The sequence below is a fragment of the Eumetopias jubatus genome, unplaced genomic scaffold (assembly GCF_037043125.1).
Source record: "Eumetopias jubatus isolate StellerSeaLion01/CBP00866 unplaced genomic scaffold, mEumJub1_p1.0 scaffold_5, whole genome shotgun sequence".
NCBI lineage: Eukaryota > Metazoa > Chordata > Mammalia > Carnivora > Otariidae > Eumetopias > Eumetopias jubatus.
In genome coordinates this window covers 34,236,891-34,250,886 of record NW_028274811.1, presented here as the reverse complement: position 1 = coordinate 34,250,886, position 13,996 = coordinate 34,236,891, and the positions used below count along the sequence as shown (strand labels likewise).

The 13,996-nt window shown below is 37.3% G+C and overlaps 1 protein-coding gene across 7 annotated transcripts in view; it reads right to left on the bottom strand.

Moving 5' to 3' along the window:
* LOC114200660 (protocadherin gamma-C3) overlaps positions 1-13,996 on the bottom strand; it is a 155,738-nt gene that overhangs the window by 65,864 nt on the left and 75,878 nt on the right. The window lies entirely within an intron of this gene.

The window sequence follows — 13,996 nt, the reverse complement described above, 5'->3', positions numbered from 1 at the left end:
AACTTTTTTCACAGAACTGGAACAAATAATCCTAAAATTTGTATGGAACCAGAAAAGTCCCCGAATAGCCAGAGGAATGTTGAAAAAGAAAACCAAAGCTAGTGGCATCACAATTCTGGACTTCAAGCTCTATTACAAAGCTATAATCATCAAGACACTATGGTACTGGAACAAAAACAGACACATAGATCAATGCAACAGAAAAGAGAACTCAGAAAGGGACCCTCAACTCTATGGTCAACTAATCTTTGACAAAGCAGGAAAGAATATACAATGGAAAAAAGACAGTCTCCAACAAATGGTGTTGGGAAAATTGGACAGCCACATGCAGAAGAATGAAACTGGACCATTTCCTTACACCACACACAAAAATAGACTCAAAATGGGTGAAAGACCTAAATGTGAGACAGGAATCCATCAAAATCCTTGAGGAGAACACAGGCAGGAATTTCTTCGGCCTCAGCCACAACAACTTCTTCCTAGACACATCGCCAAAGGCAAGGGAAGCAAGGGCAAAAATGAACTATTGGGACTTCATCAAGATAAAAAGCTTTTGCACAGCAAAGGAAACAGTCAACAAAACCAAAAGACAACCAACAGAATGGCAGAAGATATTTATAAATATCATATCAGATAAAGGGCTAGTATCTAAAATCTATAAAGAACTTATCAAACTCAACACCCAAAGAACAAATAATCCAGTCAAGAAATGGGCAGAAGACATGAACATACATTTCTGTGAAGAAGACATCCAAATGGCCAACAGACACATGAAAAAGTGCTCAACATCACTCTGCATCAGGGAAATCCAAATCAAAACCTCAATGAGATACCACCTCACACCAGTAAGAATGGGTACAATTAACAAGTCAGGAAATGATAGATGTTGGCGAGGAGGCAGAGGGAGGGGAACCCTCCTACACTGTTGGTGGGAATGCAAGCTGGTGCAGCCACTCTGGAAAACAGCATGGAGGTTCCTCAAAAAGTTGAAAATAGAGCTACCCATGACCCAGCAATTGTACTACTGGGTATTTACCCCAGAGATACAAATATAGTAAACCCAAGAGGCACCTGCACCCCAATGTTTATAGGACCAATGTCCATAATAGCCAAACTATGGAAAAAGCCCAGATGTCCACTGATGGATGAATGGATAAAGCAGATGTGGCATATATATACAATGGAATATTATGCAGCCATCAAGAAAGTGAAATCTTGCCATTTGCAATGATGTGGATGGAACTAAAGGGTATTATGCTAAGCTAAATAAGTCAATCAGAGAAAGACAATTATCATATGATCTCACTGATACGTGGAGTTTGAAGAGGATCATAGGGGAAGAGAGGAAATAATGAAACAAGACGACACCAGAGAGGGAGACTCTCTGGTTTGACCATAAGAGACTCTTAATCTCAGGAAACAAACTGAGGGTTGCTGGAGTGGTGGGGGGTAGGAGGGATGGGGTGGCTGGGTGATGGACATTGGGGAGGGTATGTGTTGTGGTGAGTGCTGTGTATTGTGTAAGACTGATGAATCACAGACCTGTACCCCTGAAACAAATAACACATTATATGTTAATAATAAAAAAATGCAAAAAAAAGAGAAAACTTGCTGTGAAGGCACCCATAAACATTATAAACCTATCTACTCTTTAACCCAGCAATTCTACTTTTGGGAATTCATCCCACATATATACTGCACATACACAAAATAATATAAGTACAAGACTATTCAATGCAATGGTTTGTGATACTAAAAGACTAGAAACATCCCAAGTATGAATTTATTTACCAGGATACTGATAAATAGCACAATGGAATACCAAGCAGCTGTTTTAAAAAAAAAAAAAAAACCTCTCATGTATTAATATGGAAAGATTTTTAAAGGATACATTGTGGAGTCAAGAACTCAAGATAGAGTTCAGTATATCTTTTTTGCAAGAAACGTGGAAAAAATGTGTGTCCATACTTGCCCCTATCTGTATATAAAGAAATGCTGAAAGGATACTTAAGAAACTAGTAAAATGTATGGGGGCAGGAGGAAACAGGGGTAGAAGAAGAATAAGTCAGGAATTGGAATAAGACAATATATACCTATTATACATCCTTTTGATTTTTGAACCATGTAAATGTGTTAGTTATCACAAAATAAAGAAAAATTACTAAGATCATGGTAGATGGCAGACCTAAAAGTACTCAATGAAAAGGCATCAGAAATATTACTAATTGGGAAAAGCAAGTTGCAGAACAGTATACTTTCTATAAAATGATCCCTTTATGCAAAAACATACACACATACCTACATATACAAAAAGTGCCTGGAAGTATACATAATCAGATATTAACAGTAGTGACCTCTTGGGGGTGAATCTGGAGGCAAGAGTAGGTGGGGGGAATCTGATGTTTTATTTTTTTTCTCTTTTTAAATTCAAGTATGGTTTATGTACAGTCAGCAGCAAGGATCTTGAGTTCAATGAGTTTGGACAAATGTATACACCCATAATCCACACCTCTATCAAAATATGGAAAATTTCTATCCCCTTAGGGGGAGAAGAAGTTCTACCATCATTAACACTGTTGGTTTCAACTTAAAATGCTTAATTACCATTAATTTATTCAGGAAATATTCATTTAGAGCTTACCAAAGTTAAGCACTGTTACAGGCCTTAAAAATATAGCATAGAAAAAAATAAATCCTTGCCATGAAGGAGCTTATATTCTTGTTAGGGAGAGAAAGAGACAACAGTGAGGAAGAAGCAAATATATGTCAGATGAAAGTCACAGAAAAAAAATTATCTTTTTTTTTTTTTAAGATTTTATTTATTTATTTGACAGAGAGAGACACAGTGAGAGAGGGAACACAAGCAGGAGGAGTGGGAGAGGGAGAAGCGAAGCAGGCTTCCCGCAGAGCAGGGAGCCCGATGCGGGGCTCGATCCCAAGACCCTGGGATCATGACCTGAGCCGAAGGCAGACGCTTAACGACTGAGCCACCCAGGCGCCCCAAAAAATTATTATCTTTTAAACATGGTTACTAAGGACTGTAAAGGATGCCTAAGGTATGTGCGGGTATATCTTCCAAGTGTATTAGTAATATTAAAATCCAACAATTTTATTCTTATTGCTATGCATCCTTATCCCAAACATTCCTTATCTGAAATTTTGCTGTTTGTAAGCCAACAATAGATGGTGGAAAAAATACTAGGCTTAAAAATTAGCATGAAAAATATACAACCAAGAAAATTAAGCAACAACAAATTAAAACAGCCTGGTAAATTATAATCCAAACACAATTCCAGAGGCAGAAAGAACTGGGCACCAGAACTAGTCTGAAAAGTAGGGTGAACATGAATTAAATACTGAGGTTCTCTGGGTAACAGATATCTCTAATAATGAAAAAGTGATCAGGAAGAAAAATAAAGCACAGGGGTAGCACTATGATGAGCCCCAGAACATACCAGTATAGAGCTGTCAGGAAGCTTATCATGCTCAGCCTGGTAAGGATCTACCCCCCTGAATGGATTATCACAATGGAAGGAAACAGAGTAAAAGAATGGTTACCATATGTCCAACCACAGTCTTAGTATCTACACTTGGATATTTCACAGAATCTCAAATAACTTCACAATTTCTAATTTCTCTGTGATCTACCCTTCACTAGTCTTCCACAACTCATGAATGGTATCTTTGTCCATCCAGTTCCTTAATTCACAAATCTGGAAATGATTCTTAATCCTCCCCCTCTTTCATCCACTGTATTTATTCAGTCAACAATATTTAATTGTGAATCTACCAGTGGCCAGGCAATGATTTTTCCAGACACTGAATAATATAATAAAGAAAATAGTCCCTGACCTTAAAGAGTTTACATTCCACCATTCCACTACTGTCTTGTTGTATCTATTTCCTAAATATATTTCCAATCCATCCATTTGTTTCTACATCCACTACCTTCCCTTTAATCCAATCCAGCACAACTTCTTTTTTTTTTAAGGTTTTATTTATTTATTTGACAGAAAGAGAGAGAGATGGTGAGAGCAGAAACACAAGCAGGGGGAGTGGGAGAGGGAGAAGCAGGCTTCCCACCAAGCAGGGAGCCCGATGTGGGCTCCCAGGACCCTGGGATCATGACCTGAGCCGAAGGCAGATACTTAATGACTGAGCCACCCAGGCACCCCTTCCAGCACCACTTCTTATCAGGAACACTGCCATAGTCTCCCATCTGTTCTCCCTACTTCCATTTATTACCCTCATAAATCAATTTGCCACACAGGAAACCGGAGACATCTTTTAAAAATTCAAAACATATTTTGTCACTGCCTTGTTTAAAACCATTCAAAAGCTCCTAAATATGAAAGTACTTAGAATAAAATCCAGAATCTTTAATATGGTTTACAGGACTCTGCCTTGTAATAGATGTACCTCATCTACTTATTTAACATTTTTAGCTTCCCTAGCCTTTTTCAATTGCTCACCTTTTTTTAAAAGACTTTCACACCCACTATTTGCTCCGTCAAATTCTCCTTTATTCTCCTTGTTACCTACCTAACTTCTACTCATCTTTCAGATCTCATGTTAAATTTATAACTTCCTGAAAGAACTTCTCCCTGACCCTCCCAGACTAGAGGAGGCCTCCCTATTATAAGCTCTCTTAGCATCCTTGTTTTTCTCTTTGGAGGTATTTATCAGACTTCTTAAAGACCATACCTTAGAAAGGGACCTATTAAGTCAGGAATCACATTTGCCTTGTTCACTGGTGCATACTTGGAACTTAGGACAGTGTTTTGCATGTAGCAGGCACTTAATAAATATTTGTTATATAAATGAATGAATGATCCAACCACTGCTAGACTTGGGGAAGACACTAGTGTTTACTTTGTTTTTGGATGGGCTCTTCCAACCTATATATTTCAGAGGATGGATGCCTGAACTTAACTGGAGGTGGCTAAGCTTATACTATACTCTCTTACATTATATTCTCAGATAGTATGAGACTAGAGTACATCACACTTCTTGTTTTTCAAAACCATATGAAGTATACAAAAATCAAGTTTTTCTGTAAGCCAGCAATCAGAAAATTAAATTAAAATACATTTTACAATAATATCCAAAACTATAAAATACGTAGGAATAATTTAATGGAAAATATACAAGACCTCTACACTAAAAACTCTGAAACATTGCTAAGAGAAGTTAAAGATCTAAATACATGGAAATATAATACCATTCCCATACGCTGTAAGTCTCAATATTGTTCAAATGACCTCTCTCCCAAAAGATTTATAGATTTGGTCAATCCCATTCAAACCCCTTGCAGGCTTTTTCTCTCTCTGGAAAGTGAGAAAATGAATTTTATTTGGAAAAAGATAGGATCATGAATAGTGAAAACAATGTTGAAAACAAGAAAAAGGATGGAGGATTTACCTACCTGACTTCAAGACTTACTATAAAGCTACAATAATCTAGACAGTGTGGTTGTGGCAAAAGGACAAAGACGTCATGGCACATGACAGGGAGTTTAGAAATAGACCTATTTGTATCAAATGATTTTCAACAAGGGTGCCAAATCAATTCAACAGGAAAACGAACATCCGTTCAACAAATGATATTGGAGAAACTGGGCATCATATGGGGAAAAAGAACCTTGACTCCTACCTCATTAATTTGCTACCTCATATAACATGCAAAAATCAGCTTAAAACAAGGCAAATAGAAGAATCAATAGATGTCAAATAAGTGCCCTTTGCTCACCAGGAATATTCAGGGCCTTCCTTAACACACTGTTAGAGAAAATACTACACAAAATAAAGCCAATATATGCAAGTGACACATAGTTGTTGAGATGCTTGACTTTTCTTAGTTTCCAAGCGTTAGCAAACTCTTTGGGTGAACAATGGAATCTGGGTTGAAGATGTCAAATTATCTAATTTCCTGAATTCCTTTTAGAGACGAACAGCCAGGTATCATTTACAATAAAATTAACATAGCTTAGACAACAGAATCCACACCAATAAGGAATCCTACCGTGACTAACCAATCAGACACAATTTTATACATCTTACTAATATTCTTTATCTTGACTTATGAGTAATTTTCCTTTCACTTTTTACAGCTTCCTTATTACCCACTTTACCTATATGTACTTTCCAACAGTTAGAATTTCCTTTTCCATTTTATATTTATATAATTTTATATTATATATTTATATTTCCCTGTTATATTTTAGACTGCAATCTAACCACTGACAGTGATACATAACAGGGAATTTTATATGCAAATGTTATTGTATAATTTTTCAAGGGTTTGTAAACTATAAGTTGAGTGAAATGCTATGTTAACATTATTTGGATCCACCTGATTACTAGGAACTGTCCCTATCCAGCATTCTGTGCTACCTCAAATTCATTTAAAGTACGAAAATTGGCCACAAGGGAGTAAGAGATACTGCTGTTGGGTCCCAGGTCAGGATCTGAGGTGCAGACTTGGGCAATGGAGCTTCTGGGAGGGCTATTCTTGGCCATGTGGACCACCAGGAGGCCTGGTGGAAAACTGGCCTGTTGTTGATGTCACCAACGTGTAGGGTGGCATTTCTGCTGGAGGAGAGAAGTGACTTGTTTCTGTCTGTGGCCATGATGGTAACATTGGACCCTAGGGTTGGCTCCCAGTCCAGGGCCCCATCTGTTGCAAGCATATAGTAATTATCGGTAGAAGATTCAATTCTGAATCCATACCAGACACGTGACCTCCCTTCTTCTGCCGAATCTGGATCCTGTGTTTTAAACAGAGTCATTACTCTTTAAGGTGCAGAATCTTCAGGAATCGTTGTGGAAAAAGAAGTAAAAAATCAGCTCTGGTATTTTGTCATTATCATCCAGAATTTTGATCTCAACTACACTAGGCAATCAGTCCTCCCCTTCCACCATTCCTTGCTTCCAAAACCATGGAGCATGTTTTAATCTCATCATAGTCCAATGTACTTAAAGTTTTCATCTCACCATGATTGTGATCAAAATTAAACTGGTACTCTGGGCTGCAAAGACATATCTGATATCCACATGGCTATTCTCATATGGGTCAGTGGCCCTCACCCTCACCATGGAGGTGCCCAGAGTTATGTCTTCTAAAAGGCTGAGCCCGGATACATTCTGGCTGAAATTGAGGAGGCGGGTATAACTGCATCAACTGCCAGGGTGGGGATCTGAGCAGTGCTGCTTCTGGACCGTCTTTGTCATCTAAGGTTATCAGGACTAAGCCATATGAGTTTTGCTTTTCCTAGTCCAGTGGCTTCTCTAACACAGGCTCAACATATTTGTTTCCACTGTTGGTCTGTTACTTCAAAGACAAAGTGTTGCTGCTAAGGTGGCAATTTTGTAAAGGAATTGCTTCCAACATCAGTATCTTCCGTAGGTTCTATTATAAATTTTGCCCCAAGCTGGGCCAGTTCAGATATTTGAGTCAGTAACACTCCTGATGGACTGGGGAGTATTATCATTGGCACCTTGCCCATCTATATTAAGGTGGAAAGCATTTAAAGGCTTTTCAACTACTGTTTCTAAATATTTGATACAAACTATGGTTTATGGTCTTATATGTTCCAGGTCCATCCTGTTACAAGTTAAGTGTCTACTTTCTTCACTCAGACTGAACTATTCTTTTTCCACACTAATCCACAGCTTCTGAAAAATCAAGTCCTGGACACCTAGCCCCATATCTTTGGCAAGGTCCCGTGAGGAAAGTCACCCAGCAGGAACCTTTACAGATCTCCTTGTTAATCTCTATTTCCACATTGACTCACAGCAGTGCTCTGAGTCCCTGCCTTAATACTGCAGCCTGAAGTAATGAAAGCTCAATGTTCTGGAGAGTTGAGAACAAAGAGAAAGATGTTTCTCAGTGGAATTTACAGGCTGAAAGGTAGTAGTAGTACAGCCTTATTTATCCGATTAAATATTCCTGGGAATTCATATTCTCAGTGACTCCATCATACGAGGTCAAAGTGATGACTTCTTTTTATATTTTCTTGATACTTAAGATAATGTTTAGGCTGTCTCTTTAAAAAATTTTTTTATATGGAAGCTTTATTTTTTCCAAAAAACAGTCTCAGGATGAATTACTGGCTGGATCTTCAGCTACAAATATACAGAAAGCCTCTAAGAAGTTACACAACATGAAAAGCATATGTTTTAAGGCAACTATTTATTTTTGTATCCTTTGGGTAAATACCTAGTAGTGTCATTGCTGGACCATAGAGAAGTTCTATTTTTAACTTTTTGAGGACCCTCCATACTGTTTTCCAAGTGGCTGCACCAGTTTGCATTCCTACCAACAGTGTAAGAGGGTTCCCCTTTTCTCCACATCCTCACCACCATCCTGTTTCCTGTGTTAATTTTAGCCATTCTGCCAAGTGTGAGGTGGTATCTCATTGTGGTTTTGATTTGTATTTCCCTGATGATGAGTAATGTTGAGCATATTTTCATGTGCCTGTTAGCACATCTGGATGTCTTCTTTCCGGATGTCTGTTCATGTCTTCTGCCCATTTCTTAACTGGATTATTTGTTTTTGGGGGGTATTGAGCTTGATAAGTTCTTTATAGATTCTGGATATTAGCCCTTTATCTAATATGTCATTTGCAAATATCTTCTCTCATTACATTGGTTGCTTTTTAGTTTGTAAATTGTTTCCTTCAGAAGCTTTTTATTTTGATGAGGTCCCAATAGTTCATTTTTGCTTTTATTTCCCTTGCCTCCTGCTATGTGTCTAGTAAGAAGTTGCTGCGGCTGAGGTTAAAGAGGTTGCTGCCTGTGTTCTCCTCTAGGATTTTGATGGTTTCCTGTCTTATATTTAGGTGTTTCATCCATTTTGAATTTATTTCTGTGAATGGTGTTAAGAAAGTGGTCCGGTTTCATTCTTCTGCATGTTGTCCAGTTTTCGCAACACCATTTATTGTGGAGACTCTCTTTTTTCCATTGGATATTCTATCCTGTTTTGTCGAAGATGAGTTGGCCATATAGTTGTGCGTCCATTTCTGGGTTTTCTATTCTGTTCCACTGATCTATGTAAGAGACCACTTTCTAATCACTGAACTGAAGCCTTTTACTGAATATTTAGAAGGGGTATAAATCATTGTGTGAAACATTTCAGAGACTTAAAGATGAACTAAGAAATTATATTTGTCATTAATGACATTATACATACATCTTTTTATGGCTTCTCTAAGAGAAACTGCAGAAGTACTGATTTCTTTTACACATAAATTATCTTGAGTCTATAGCTGATCTGATGACAATTTCTTCACATCTTCTTGAACCAGAACTCTTCCCATTTGGTATCAAGGAAACTCATCCTTTATCAAAGATTTTTTTCAATTACCTTTGCCATAGGCTATCTTTTCCTATTAGTATTTTAAGAATCCCAAACAGTACATTCTTTTATTGATAACTTTTCAGTAGATAAGGTTTCCTAAAAATGAACTCTTAAGTTTAACTCAGGAGAGTAAATCTGTCTCTTTCCTAATATATATACTCACTACTTTGATCAATATCCCTTCACACTGTTTGCTTTAAAATTTTTAAAAGTAGTTTTATTGAGGTATAGTTGATACACAAAGAACTACACATATTTAATGTGGATGTGTTTAATTTTTTGGACTTGGTATCTTGCATGAAGAAAAAGCAGATTTTTCACCAGAAAAATTCAATTCATGATCACAGCTATACTGTCACATGTAACTGAAAAAACTGATACAGCCCACTCATTTATCACTAGCCTTCTAATTCAGTTTAAAACGATCTCTGAGGGGACGCCTGGATGGCTCAGTCGGTTGAGCGTCTGCCTTCAGCTCAGGTCATGATCCCAGGGATTGAGTCCCACATCGGGCTCCTTGCTCAGCAGGGAGCCTGCTTCTCCCTCTGCCTGCTGCTCCCCCAGCTTGTGCTCTCTCTAACAAATAAAAAAATTTTAAATAAAATGATCTATGGGTTGCACAGTATCAACTAGTTGTACAGTCTCACCAAGGATCCTAGCCTATTTCTGCTTCAAACAGCCTAATATCTCTTCTAGAATGGGTGTGGGGGAAGAATGTCTGTTGATAGGTTACATTTCAACTTTAGGTTCTATGAAATAGTGAGGCTGCAACTTTTAAATTATAGACGAACCTTCAACTTATTAGATTAAGTGAACGAAAACCCACCATTCTTAACACATAGGAAGATAAGCCAAATTCTTGACGTAACTTCATTACTGGAACCAGCACAAAAATAAACATCCAAATCCACTGCCTGGTTACTCTAAAAAAAATCAACAAATATCCTAATTATCAATCCCAAATTATCAACAAGTTATCCTAAAGCTAAAATTGACATCTTACATTAAATACATTATGTTAGGGGCGCCTGGGTGGCTCAGGTCATGATCCTGGGGTCCTGAACTGAGACCCGCATCGGGCTCCCCACTCAGTGGGGAGTCTGCTTCTCCCTCTCCCTCTGCTTGTGCACTTTCTCTCTCTCAAAGAAATAAATAAATAAAAATCTTAGAAATAATACATTATGTTAGCTTAAACTCTCATGTGGCCAAAACCAAATAACTCTAGCTTTCAGGTTTTGATGATCCATTCTCCAGTTAAATCATCCCAGCAATCCTAAAGGAGTAAATAGGTCCTTTAAATAAGAAATTTCACAGGACACTTGTTTAGGTTTTACTATGGTTCAGAAAGAGAAAAACTGGGGCGCCTGGGTGGCTCAGTCCGTTAAGTGTCTGCCTTCGGCTTAGGTCATTATCCTGGAGTTCTAGCATCTCTAGCATCGAGCTCTGCAGCAGGTTCCCTACTCAGCGGGGAGTCTGCTTCTCCCTCTGCCCCTCACCCCGCTTGTGCTCTCTCTCTCTCAAATAAATACATAAAATCTTTTTAAAAAATTTCTCATGTCATTATAAACCATTTAAAAAAAAGAGAGAGAAAAATTAACACTCAAAAACTGTCCCATCCAAAACAATGGTTCCTCCATCTTTTATGACCCCAAACAGGGGCTTCTCAACCAATAATGTGTCTAGGGAGATCCTTTGCCCCTTCTGCCATGTGAGGACACAGCCAAAAGTCTGTGATCTATAAGAAAACCCTCACCTGACCATCCTGGTACCCTTATCTCAGAATTCCAGTCTTCAAAACAGTAAGCAATGCATTTCTGCTCTTTATAAATCATCCATCACCTAATCCCCCTAGGGGAAGGGGATCAACTGATAGAAGCCAGTTATAAAATAAGTCATGCGGATGTAACATACAGCAAAGGGAATACAGTCAATAACACTGTAATGACTCTGTAGGGTAACAGTAACTAGACCTATCGAGGTGATCATTTCATAATACATAAAAATACTGAGGGGCGCCTGGGTGGCTCAGTTGGCTGAGTGCCCAACTCTTGATTTTGGCTCAGATCATGATCTTAGAGTCATGGGCTCTGCACTCAGCACAGAGTCTGCCCGCTAGAGATTGCCTCCCTCTCCTTCTCCTCCCCTGCTCATGCGCTCTCTAAAATAAATAAATATTTAAAAAAATACTGAATCGCTGTCATGCACGTGAAACTAATATAATATTGTGCATCAATTATAATTCAATTTTTAAGTAAGTTTAAAAAAGAATGTACTTAAGCACTTAAGTTTTTTTAAAGATTATTTATTTATTTAAGAGACAGTGAGTGAAAGAGCACATGAGCAGGGGCGGAGGGAGAGGGAGAAGCAGACTCCCCTACTGAGCAGGAAATGCGACGCAGGGCTCGATCCCAGGACCCCAGGACCATGACCTGAGCCAAAGGCAAACGCTTAACTGACTGAGCCACCGAGGCGTCCCTAAGCTTTTTAAATTAACTTTCATAAAAACTTTAGAATAGTTTTACTTCCACTCACAGGTCAACCCGTTAGACAACCAGGAGAACACACAAATCATTATTACTTTTCCCAACAGAATGTCAAGTGTGCCGACATTAAAAGCTTTTTATATCAACAATGTAAAAAAATGGCTACCATTAATTACCTATTATGAACCAGGTGGTTTATATGTTATCACTAGTCCTCACCACAATCTTTCAAATTATATATTATTGTCCCAATTTTGCTGAAGCTGATAGACATTAAATAAGTTGTCAAAGGTCACAAAATTAGTAGTTACCTCATTTCGAAGCTGCTATTTTTCTATGAAACTACGTCTGAGAAACCAATAGCAGATAATCCCCAGAGCACATACATTTGTTCATTCACTCACTTAACAAAATAATGAAGCCTATTTAGCTCACCTGGAATCATTAGTTGAGATCACTGATTCTTGAGATTCAGCTGAAGGGTCATGATTGTTCATTGCCCTAACTTAATGATTTGTCTCTAAATCAGGTTAAGTGAACAGAAGTCAGCATAACTGAACTATAGCAGGTTTCCCAAATAATTTCTATTGTGTGTTATGTCTTTCATTTTGAATTGACCACCATGTGAGAACTGGCCTGTGATAAACATTTTGATAGCTTTTACAAAACAAGAGGTCATACTGCCCATTAATCCCAGTGATATCACTTAGAAAGCTCTACTTATTAAGTTCCATTGGAACTTAATGTCAATACAAAATTTGCATTTTCAGGTAGACTCAAAAACTTCCTTTTTAAAAAAATCAGACAAATAGAACCATACTATGTTTCCGTTTTTTTTGTATTAGTTGTCACAAAACATAAAGTGACATGTCAATTCATTAGCAGTAACTGCCTCATTTTCGGGCTATTTAATTACCTTTCTTTCTCAAATGATTTCTAATCTTTATAATTCTAGATATTAACTATTGGATTTTTGAAAGGAGATTGGTAACAAAGAGAAAATAATAAGGATGCTATGATTCCCTACCCCTTTACAGAATTCACCCAAAGATCTAAACTTCTTACAGGTTCCAGCAATGCTTTCCCAAGAATAATATGAGTTATCATTCAATTTACGTTCAACATTATACAATAAGCATTAGGTTCTCAAAAAATACTTAGAATCTGAGCACTTTCCATAATTTTTTCTATGTGTGAAAGTTATGGAAACTTACGTAAGAAGAGAGACTACTGCAAATGCACCACATTACCAAAAAGGCATTCAAAACACAATTTGTTAACTGAGTGTTTCACAAAGTCATCATCAAGATCATCGGTATGGGTAAACTAAAGAAGTATCTCCCCTGGAAACACATACATACATTGAATTCCTAAAAAACTACAATGGGGATGAAAAATAAGCAATCTCTTCAGTTTTTCTTTATGACAACACTTACACTGTTTGCATATAATTTTTTAAGATTTTACTTTTAGGTAATCTCTACACCCAACATGGGGCTTGAATTTACAACCCCAGATCAAGAGTATGCTACTCTTACTCACTAAGCCAGTGGGGCACCTCTGTTTGCATATTTCAATGACAAAGTTTTAAGTATGTAGAAAATAAACTCGGTATATTTGTAAGTTCAAGAATTGTGTGAAACCATGAAATGACTTAGGACCTAAGAAAGTATAAATTTATGCACCCCTAATGACCACAATTACTTCACTTTAAAAGAAACTAAATGCACTTTATTAATTTGTTAGCAACTTCATGTGTAGTTAGAAACCCCTCTACTCATAAAAGTTTATTTGAAATTGCATTTATATTTTTCATAGAGTGAATCCCTCTATAAGAATTTGGGTTTTTAATGGATAAATTGGCATCAGATGTTCAACATAAAAATGTGCGGCCAAAGGTAAATAAAGACCAATTAAAAGAAGGTACACCTGGTTAATTAAATTAGAAAAAATAGAGTATTTAAAAAGTACCAAAGTGGTTATAAATTTATATATATATAAAATAGATAAACATTGTTATAAATAAGGCATGAGAGAAGACCTCCAAGTTGTCCTTGGTGTCTACCACACATATATAAATTTTTTGGTGTCTGCTTTCTAAATTCGAAATACACGCTACCCACACTAAGAGAGATATTTTGTTCAAAACCCAGAGA